The following is an 11,142-nucleotide window of genomic DNA, read 5'->3' on the forward strand; positions in this document are numbered from 1 at the left end:
GGGCGCTCCACGGCGGCCGTGCACGGCGGCGCCATGGACGCCGGTGGCGAGGCGCGGGGAGGTCCGACCTGTGCTCGGAAGGCGGAGCAAGTTCGAGCACGACTTCGAGGAAGGCGAGGCGGAGCTCGGGGCACGAGGAATTGGAGAATGGTGCGGTGGTGCTTGAGTTGGACGCCGACGGAGCTCGAGCGCGGCGACGGCGGAGCTCGGAGCTCGCGGCTGTGGAGGAGAAGGGGAGGAAGTGCGGGCGCGAGTGAGCGAGCGCGCGGGCATCGGCAGGTCAAGGCAGGCGCGTGGGCGTGATGTCAGGCCGCGACTGCCGCGCGGCGGTTGACGCCGGCATGCGGTCGCCACGCGGCGGACGCCTTCTGCCGCGGTCGTGGCGTGGCGCGGCGAGCAGCAGGGGACGGCGCGGCGCGCGGAGGCAGGCCGGGCTGGCGCGGCGCTGGGCTGGGCCGAGCGAGGCGAGGCGCGCGCGGCGCGCAGGAGCTCGCTGGGCCGGCTTCGGCTGGCAGGCCAGAAGCGAGGCGGCGGCCCAGAAAATATAAATGGAATTTTTCAATTGATTTTCAAGAAAAATTTTAAAATGCCATCTTTCAAACATTAATTTGAGCAAGAAAATGACCTCTTTTGAAAATGTACCAAAAATGAAAATTGCTTAGAATTAAATTCCCTACAATTTTGCTTTTATGACCAAAGTCCAATTCTATCTAGATTTTAAATTATAGAATAAAAGTTAAATTTTAACTCAAAACCCTAATTTTGGGGAATTATTTTTAAAGCAAAATTTGGCAATAATTCAATTACAAACCTTGCTCCAAAAATTGTGCTAAACAATTCTAGATGATTTACAAGCCTAACCAACAATTTCTACTCACTAGCAAGCAAGAATCAGGGCAAAACAACTCTAATAAGTGTATGCATCATTTTCTTTTCACAAACATGTTTCGTATGTTTCGAAGAAATGTTTCAGTTGTTATATGCAAGATCATGCATGTAGGATTAGGATGCTTGATGATGCATGACATGTATGATTTAGCAGTGCCTAGATGTAGGCATAACACCGGGGTGTTACACTTGTCTCCGCTTCTCAACAGCCACAACTCAGTAGCGGTGGCGCCTGTTCGCGGCGTGGCGGGCAAACGACCATGTCATGTTAGCTAAGGATATGAGTAGTTCGACTGATTTTGGATGGTGTATGCATGTGTCGAATATGATGAACCCTAAGGATTTTATCTAGTATCTTTATACGTTATTTGTCCTGGATTTATGCATATGAGTAGTTTGGCTTAGTTGCAAACACCAACTATGACAATATCAAGTTTTGATTAATTACTTATGGAATCAATGATAAAATGATGTTTTTAGCGACATGAATAAAAGGGGGCTAAGCATTGGACCTTTTTGGGTGCTCTAGTTTGCTCGCTATAAGGACTCAATTTTAAAGCTGCCACTGTACAACCATGAGAATTACATGGCTCTAGCACGACTTCAGTTACAATTTGGAGCTATAAAATCTTTGCTGGCACCGGTAATGATGTAGCCTAAGTGCCCGGACTTATGTAGAGAAATTTCCTTATTTAGTGTCAAAATATGATGTGGTTACTTATTTAGCATCGAAATATAAAAGGTCCTCGATATAGCACTTGGTTCATTTTTGTGTTCCTAAATAGCATTGCTGTTAGATTTGCCCTCTAATACCGTTACCTAGGAGGGGAAATAACTGTTTTGCCACTGTTTTCATGTGTAGCACCAACATTTTAACATTGCATTTTTTCACATATTTTTGATAGTGCCATTTTTTGACAAAAAAATTGTGCAAAAAATATCACTGTTAACGTGTTATTGGTGCTACACATAAAGATAGGGGCAAAATAGTCTTTTAATGATGTTAGAGGCAAAATCTAACGGCAGTGCTATTTAAGAAACCAAAAAAGAAACAAATGCTATATTGGGAAACTTTTTATCTTTCGATGCTAGTAAATAAAGAACAACATCATATTTCGATGCTAAATAAGGAATTTTGTCGAACTTATACGTGTCGTGACTCTGTGCGCTCGGGCATGTGGCTCATCTTCTATATGTCTTAACCTCATGAGAAATGTAGAGACTAGCCACCTATTTGAGATGAGTTAATCTCTGGTCGATTTTTCATATAGTATTAATCCTTTGTTGCACATATAATTGTTATAGGCCTTAGAATTTATTTGATTTAATATAAAAAATATGCTAAACCTAGCTCATCATGATTGACATGACAAATCTAGATAACCGGACAACAAATTATACATCACGTTGCAATACATGTGTACGTTTGCTAGTGGCTATGAAAAAAATAACAAAGCATGGTAAAAAAAAGAAAAGAAAAGAAAGAAAATACCTTGGGCCATTTTTTATGTCCGAATGGCCCATGAAGCCGTCAATGGCGTGCTTGGTGGTTGTGGACTGTTAAGGCGGTGCGTATGCCTGATGGGCCGTCCCGAGCGAGAGGAGACTTTCATTTTTTTTCTTTAAAAACCTAACCGATTTGCCACCATGCATATATATTATGATCATATATATCCATCATCTCATGAAGAGCTACAACTTTGATATAAAAAGTACTTTCATTTGACATGATACAAAACAATATTATTTTTTCTAATGCGACAAGCGCTAGTACGCGATTATTATGCTGCTAAAATTTTATATTATTTTTTTTGTGCATCTTAATGACCACAAATGTAAAAACTCAAAAATACAAAGTTGTAGATCTCATTGAGAGCTACAACGTTTATGTAAAATTATCTTCAGTTGATACCATACAAAAAATATTATTTTTCTAATGCGACAAGCATTAGTACGCTATTATTATGCTCCTGAAATTTTATAATATTTTTTGAGCATCTTAATGTCCTCAAATAAAAATTTTCAAAATGAAAAAGTTATAGATCTTATCGAAACATACAATATCATATAAAGTTCATCTTCATCTGACGTCGTATCGAAAGGTTATGATTTTTTTAAGGTTTAGTCTTATCACGCCACTTTTGGTGACATGAACAATAGAGACACACCAACAGGAGTGGTGTCACAAGATTTTTCACATCGGAAACGTCATCTAACATGGCAGATATTGCCACGCCAATGCATGTGACGCCACATTATTAATTTGTCGCGCCAGCAGCACTGGAACGACCAAAAGTGTCAGATCCGCATTTTTTTATGAGCAATTATTATTAAAATATTAAATAAAAAAGAATTAAAAATAAAAAAACTGTGGCATTGTACGTGAAGGAGGGGTAGTGGTAGTGGGCGACTCCGCGACTGGAGTGGAGTAGAGAGGGGACTCCGCGACTGGTGGCGACTCACGTGGACTTGAGTTGTAGATTCATCAGAGTTAATCATTTTTCCGGGTCCATGAGCCTCCACTGTGTGATGTGCGTTTACTCAGACGCATTATGCTATACCCCCCACCGTAACACATACACGTGATAACTACGTACCACAAACGCGTTTTCATAATCCATGTTTGTGATATATGTCCCCGAAGTCTGTATTTTTAGAGCCAACATATTATAGACGCGTTTCGTCTAGACGCGTCTGTGATCTCTTATCACAGACACATTTTGTTCTCACATCACTAAGGGAGGTTGTCTGCTATTTGAGTTTTTTACATAGAGCCAGGCAGAGCGGTAGCCCTGCTAATGGTTTGAAAACCAACCTAAACCCGAATCAATCCAATCAAGTACTAGCGTATTTCAGAAACCAAACGAAGCCACCCTTTTCACTATTTAGTTCAAATCAAACCAACCCAGAGTGTTGGTGTTTTCCACCCAAACCAATTAAGATGTTTGATTCTCAATCTATTTCAACAAATGGTTTCGAACCCATTTCAGCGAATGGTTTTCGTACAAGGACATGGTGAAAGGTCCTAATATGGCCAGAGGGGGGGTGGGGGGTGAATAGCCTAATAAAATCTCTACAAAATAACAAGAGCACAAGGTTAGAAACCTAAATGGCGAAAAGCAAATTTGCTCTAGAAGGGTTGCAAGCCACCTGCCCAACAATTCTAGTTGCTATGAACACTAGGCGCTCAAGAAGCTAAGTCACTACTCTCTAAGAGCTCTCAAACAAGCTACACTAAAGAGCTCCACTAGGTGAAACTAGACTAGCAAGCAAACTCTCAAAACGAGCTACACTAAAGAGCTTGTTACACAACTAGTTTGTAAGAATGTAAAGAAGTGAGTAGGATGATTATACCACCGTGTTGAGAAATGAACCAATCACAATATGAAAGCCAATCAATCACCAGGAGAAATCCAATCACAGGATGACACACATTTTTCTCCTAAGGTTCACGTGCTTGCTGGCACGCTAGTCCCCGTTGTGTCGACCAACACTTGGTGGTTCAGCGGCTAATAGGTATCACACACCTAGCCAACACTTGGCGTTGCAAGAACCTACCCATAAGTGAGGTAGCTCAATGACACGAGCAATCCAATAGAGTACCTTTTAGCTTTCCACTGGGGAAAGGTCAAGAACCCCTCACAAGCAACCAATCGAGGCTGGAGACAATCACCAACTCTGCTCAATGATCCCGTAATTACCAGGCCATCTAGGTGTTGGCAAACACCAAGAGTAACAAGATCACAACTAGCCCAAAGCTTCCATCTAGTGCCACAAGATGATGCAACTCAATGCAATGTGCTAGAGGCTCACCAATCTCACTTAAATGATGAAATCAAGTGTGCAAGTGAGTGGATTGTGTTTGCTCAGCTCCCAAAGGGTGTGCACAGGTGTAAGAGGTGCCAAGAGAGTGGCCAAGGCTGGCCACACCCTCTATTTATACATAAGCAAATAGAGCCGCTGGCCCTTTGGAGCTGCTGTCTGCGAGGTCACCGGATAGGGCGATGACCTCCCCAACGGTCGAATTCCAACGGCTAGAAACTAGCCATTGGTCACCGGACATGGCATGGTGGTGGCACTGCCCTAGGGGTGGCGGTGACCATCCTAGCCAAGTCCCAAAAACCCAGTCTCTGGATAATTATGGCGATGCACCGCCGTGCCTATGGCGGTGACCAGGGCGGTGCCCCCTTGGCCCTAACTCTAGCTTCGCTATCCTTATGTGAAAAGTGGTGGTGCTCCGCCGTGACCATGGCGGTGACCCCCTGAGCTCAAACCGAACTTAGTCACCCTTGGGATTAATAGGGTGGTGGCACCGGACACCTTACGGCGGTGTACCGCCATGCCAGTGGCGGTGAACATGGGTAGGGGCGGTGCCCCAGCCCAAGCTTGCCTTCTCGGCAATGTCCTGGTGGGCACCGCCATAGGGGTGGTGGTGCACCGGACATGGGGTGGCAGTGCCACCCATGCACCACTACTAGCTCTCCGAGTTGCAAAATTCATCATGATTCAATCCAGGGCAACTTGAGCTACTCTCCGCAAGCAATGCTAACTCTCAAAGTGTTTTCTCAAAACATTTTTGATAAATATTTTTGCTTGCTCTCTGAAGTGCACTAGGCCTAAATGCAATGCATAAAGTCCAACACCTAGTGGCACTAGATGACCGAATTGTCTAGTAGAGATCCCCTCTTAATAGTACGGCCATCTACCCTAAATATGATCACACTCTTTATAGTGTCTTGATCACCGAAACAAAATCCCTACTTATACCTTTGCCTTGATCTACATAGAGTTTTGTTTTTCTCTTTCTTCTTTTCCAAGTTGAGCACTTGATCATCATCACATGTGGCCATCTCATCATTTCATGTGATCATCACCATCACTTGAGTGCCACCATGCTCCACACTTAGATTGGACCACCTTGTCTAATTCACACACTTAGATCAAAGGTTAGTCCTAGGGTTTCATCAATTATCCAAAATCAAATTAGGGCTTTCACATAGGTAGGAACTATTCTAGGCTCCCCATCAGGCACAACCACACCACGCTGGCTCGCCGTGGCTCCCGCCGCTGTCGGAGACGATAGGGCGGCGGTTCAGCAACGCAGCGACCAGGAACAGCAGGCTACTCAGGAGCTGAGGCACATTTGCAAGCTAGATTGCAACATCTGTGCGAGGCTATCGGCATGCTCGTACACCTAGGATGAGTTGAGCATCGAGCCTAACGCCCATGCAGTGCCACGACGAGCAGCATGGTCGCCGCTGCTCCTGGCTACTCCCTGCTGCACATAGACAGCGCCATGACTGAACTGCCGTGGTTGTGCACCTCCTATTGCGTATGCCCTACTGCCCATGGCTGTGCACCTCCCGCTCCCATTGACGGCCGCCAGGGCCACGGCAGCCACAGTGAGCCCTATCTCCACCGGCGTGGATAGCGCCACCGCGAGGAGCAGCCCCGTGGCGTCCCATTAGGACTTCCCGTCACTGCCATCTCTCCTCGGTCATTGACATCGGTGGCAGGCTAGGCCAAGCCTGCGACGAATAAATAGAAGCCACACCGATCCATCCCAAACTATTTTCTCCAATAAACCAATCTAATCCAATCCATTTATGATACCAACCCATTTGTATCTAACCAAAGAGACTCCAAAATAGAACCCACACCATCATAACCATTACAACCCACACCGTTAGCAGGGCGAGGCAGAGGAGGTAAGCCAGCGCAACGTCCTCCATCCTGATCCCCTTCCGCAGCACATCTCGTGATACCTCGCCTCCCGTATGACCTCCTCTTCTACCGAACTATGATGAAGGAAAGGAGAGAAGCGGACAAAGAAGTGCATGCGGATTGGGTAGAGCATGGCGCTATTTATAACAGGAACCGTCGGACCAATCAGTAGAAGATGACCTTCGCCACCCCTCAACTTCCCGCTCTAGCCTTTTGTTTTCTTTTATCCATTTTACTGATTTCAACCCAATTTGTGTTTATTAGTGTCTCTATCTTTTTGTTCGCATGTGTATCTACATTTTATATACTAATTTGTTCGCTTTTGTACATCAAATTGTTTAGCAATGTGGACTCATTTGTTCGCATGTTCAGTTTCTATTTGTTCGTCCTATACAATCAAATGTTCGCGATGTCCAATCTTCTTATTAGCAGTATACTATTATTTTGTTCGCTATGTTTAATCTTTATGTTCGTAGACAATAATCATTTATTCATGTTGTTTATTTGTTCACAAGAGTTCGCTGGACATAATAAAATTGTTGAAAATTTGCGTTCCGAACAGGTTAAGGGGTAGAAAAGAGGAGAATTGGTGATTAGGATTTGCCAAATGAGTGAGACGGGAGAGCTCCTTGCCCTCATGCTCTTGGCATTATATAGGCAACTATATTTTACAATCACCCACTTGGTAGGGATGGAATTCATAAGACAATACAACAACCCCTATTAGGCCTCTTCGAGGAGTTGGCCCATATGAACATGGGCTCCCCCAATAGTAGCTCGTTAGCTACTAGGTTATGGTCAGATACTACATGACCTAGTAGATGCGCATGCAAGAAGAGGCACAATACAACTCAAACCTTGGTTGCGGGGATCGCCCTTTGCAACCTGCACGTGCGCACCTCACTAAAAACTCCATTCCAAAAACCTTGTGGAAAAAATGGCATGGAGAAAAGAGCATACGCACGACTCTAACCTATACATGTTACAATTCCTGAGGCTTCTAGCTCCAAGTGCCTTAATCTTTCAGACATCTTTATCTTTGGGCTTTGGCTCCTTCTGCTGCTTTTGTAACATGGTTCATTGGCTTCGCTCGGTGCGTAGGTCTTCATCTCTAGGACCTACTCGATGCATGGGTCTTTGTCTCCGAGGCCTTCACCTTCGGTATCTTCTCGGTGCGGAGGTTCATCTTCGAGGCCTTCGTAGGTCTTCATCTCTTAGGCCTCCTCTTCTAGTATTTCTCGGGGCGTAGGTCGTCGCAGGTCTTCATCTCTGAGGCCTCCGCTTTCGGTATTTTCTCGGTGCGCAAGTCTTCATCTCTGAGGTCTTCAGATGCGTAGGCCTTTGTCTTCAAAAATGGATGTAGTTGTCGTGGTTGGGGTAGTCTATGTAGTCAAAGTAGTTGTGGCCGAAGGTTGCTCCGAGGCCTCTGAATCTTTGCTCTCGAGCACCGGGCAAAAGACTCCATGCTCCCCTAGCCCCTCTTAGCCAGCGCTCGTGACCGAATCCTTAGTCGCATTTGGTGTAGTCAATATAGTCGCAGTTGTGGAAGTAGATGTTTGGACCAAAGTTGTCGATGAACCCCTCAAGTCAAAAGTGGTTGACGAAGGTGTAGTAGACTTGGGTGCCGAAGGAGTTGACGTAGTCCCTCGAGCACGACGATGGTTGTAAGTCGTCATGGGCGTTGATGTCGAAGGTGTTGACGAAGGCTCTTGAGCCGTTGTAGTGGGTACAGATGATGGTGAAGCCCCTCCTGCCAAAGACCCTCCTGCAAAGGTGTTCTGCGTAGGTAATTTTGGTGTAGATGACGAAATTGTCGATGAATCCCCTCTCGTGCTGGCGTGTTGGCGGAGGCGAGTCATCATGGTTTTGCCGAATGTGTTGACTAAGGTCCTCTTGCGAAGGTGTTTGTCAAAGGCCCTCCTACAAAGGTATTTTGGCGGAGGCGATGTTGGTGAAGTCACCGAAGATGGTGGCGAAGCCCCTCATGCCGAAGAGCTTGGCAAATGCGGTGCTAGCATAGATGCTATAGGTTTGGCGAAGCCCCTCGTGGCGAAGGTGTCACTGCAGGCGGTGTTGGTGCAGACATCGAAGGTGTCGGTGAAGTTCCTTCTTGCTGAAGGATGGAGAAGTCATGTGAAAATGCACCTGAGTTGATAGGTTGCATTTTTCAAGACTTATGTTAAGTGTTGTAGCTTCATCGAATATCAACTTGCTGGCAAGTTTTTCGACACTAAAAAAAGACACTGGATTTCAAAATGCTGCAAAAGATGGTTAGTTATTTTGTTTGCTTCATTCATGTTTCCAAAGAAAACAACATAATTTATATTTGACCGTAGCAACGCATGGACAACGTGCTAGTATTGTGAAATGAGCACAATTCAGTTACCAACTTATTTTTATGATAAAATGTGTTTCCATTATTTTTCCTAGATGGGACATGTCTAAATAAGATTTTTTGAGTTAGTTTCACATCATATATAGATATATTTTAGTCTATGTATATATATATGCAAAAATAACAAATCAGAACAGTCTACTCATGTCATTTTACGTTCCAGCATGAAAATTGTCCATATAATCAATGCAAGTAAGTATTTTTCGTAGCACATGGCCAACAACCAATGCTGGAAATGCACGGCCCGTCAGCCCAGCAGATGGCACGCAGGCCCAAAAAGCTACCCTACTAACGTGGCCCCCAGCTAGAAGTATTCGACGCTCGGACTGAAGTCTCGGACTCCTCATGTTAATCGGAAACGGAAAAGCACGTGTGTGCGGGCGGCTATAAATCTGTGCTCCTTCATCCATCGCGCGCCGTTCAGCTGATCCATCGCCAATAATTCCCACGAGATCAGATCTGATCGCGTGAAAGATGCCACCGTCGCGCCATGGTCGAGGGGCCCACCGTGCCGCTCCCTACTGCAGAGGCTGGCTGCCGGCCTGGTGCTCTGGCGGCAGCGACGACGACGGCAGCCTTGGCAGCGACAACGACGGCACGGCCCTCTCCCTCCCAGACGACGCTCTATCGCCCGTCCTGGCCAGGCTCCCCAGCGCGGCCGACGTGGTCCGCGCCGCCGGCACCTGCCGGCGCTGGGCCCGCGTCGTGGCCAAGGACGCCGCCGTGCTCTCAGGCGGCCTGCCGTCGTCCCTGCCCGGCTTCACCCTAGGCTTCTTCTACCAGAGGAGCGGCGGCGGCCGGTCTCCTCCGACACCGCGCAGCCTTGCTTCGTCCCAACGGCCGCCGCGGCGAGGCTCACCGGCGGCTTGCGGTGCCCGTCCTGGACCACGCTGGCCGATGCCGTGCTCGTCCTGGACTGCGAGCTGTTGGAGCCCACGAGGGGGGACATGGCATTGCTCCCGCCTCTCACCGGCGCGGACAACCCGGGGGACTACGCGTGCGCGCTGTACACCGGCCACGACCAAGACCCGCCACGGCCATTATTGTCGGCTTTCTTCCGGCTGATCATAGTCTACAACCGTCGTAGCTTCACGGCGCTGCGCTCCTACTCGTCCGCTCCTACTCGTCGGACACCCAACGCTGGAGCACGGAGGGTAGAAGGTCGGGCCCAAAGATGGCGAGCCATGAACCGCGCGAGCTTGGCCAGAGCATCATGGTCCGCGGCGTGGCCTATTGGTAGCTGAGACACACGGCGTTCGCGGTGCGGCTTGACACCCCGAAGCCTGCCGAGGTGCCCATGCCGCTGACCGGCATCCTGAACATACCCCCGGCGTGGATGCCGATGGGAAGCTTATATTCATCGATGCTGGACTTGGTTCAGATTATCCAGCACTAGATAAGTACCTTGGCGTGAGGACAACGAAAGTCTTTTGTCCCAGCACCGGCACCAGGGATGATGATGATGATGGTGGCCACGGCAAGTGGGAGTGGACGAAAGTCGGAATGAAACTACCATGCATCAAAATGAAACAGCTCAAGGTACGGTGTGAAGGGTCTCAAAAAGACAAGATACCACCATTTGGAGACAAGATTAACCTTCGGTGGTTCTGCGAGAAGAGCGGCAATCTTATCTTTACCCTTGGCGAAGGCACCAGTAGTCCACGAGCCTTTGTACTCAATATGGCCACGGAGCATGTCGAGAAGGTGGCTGATGGCGTCGACTGTGATTCATGGAAGTACTTGGTCGGGTACGAAATGGATGGGGCTGCATACCCCGCGTCCATATCACGCCGGCCACCAGATGCCATTCTTCAGGGAGAATAATCTTGGCCGGTAACCGGAAATCCGGTTTCTAGCTAGGATTTACTGATGGCTGCTGCTAAGCCTGTTAAGATATGTAACAATCTTGTAAATGTGACACGCAAGTATAACACATCAATGAACGTGGTTGTGTGCACGTCAATCTTGTGTTCGGTTGAGATAGGATTAGTTTGTTAGATCCATATTTAGTTCAACCGAATTTCTTGTAATGCAAGTTTGTACATCTATATATATATATATGCTAACACGTATCCGTGATGAGTCAAGATAGGCAATCATGTTTGCTATATTGCTTTTCATGGTATCAGAGCCTA

General features: G+C 47.0%; 1 pseudogene; it reads left to right on the forward strand.

The window, feature by feature from the left end:
- Nucleotides 1-9,400: 9,400 nt before the first annotated feature.
- LOC136469317 (uncharacterized) lies at nucleotides 9,401-10,831 on the forward strand (annotated as a pseudogene).
- The last annotated feature ends 311 nt before the right edge of the window (nucleotides 10,832-11,142 follow it).

Source organism: Miscanthus floridulus, chromosome 8, assembly GCF_019320115.1.
Source record: "Miscanthus floridulus cultivar M001 chromosome 8, ASM1932011v1, whole genome shotgun sequence".
Classification (NCBI taxonomy): domain Eukaryota; kingdom Viridiplantae; phylum Streptophyta; class Magnoliopsida; order Poales; family Poaceae; genus Miscanthus; species Miscanthus floridulus.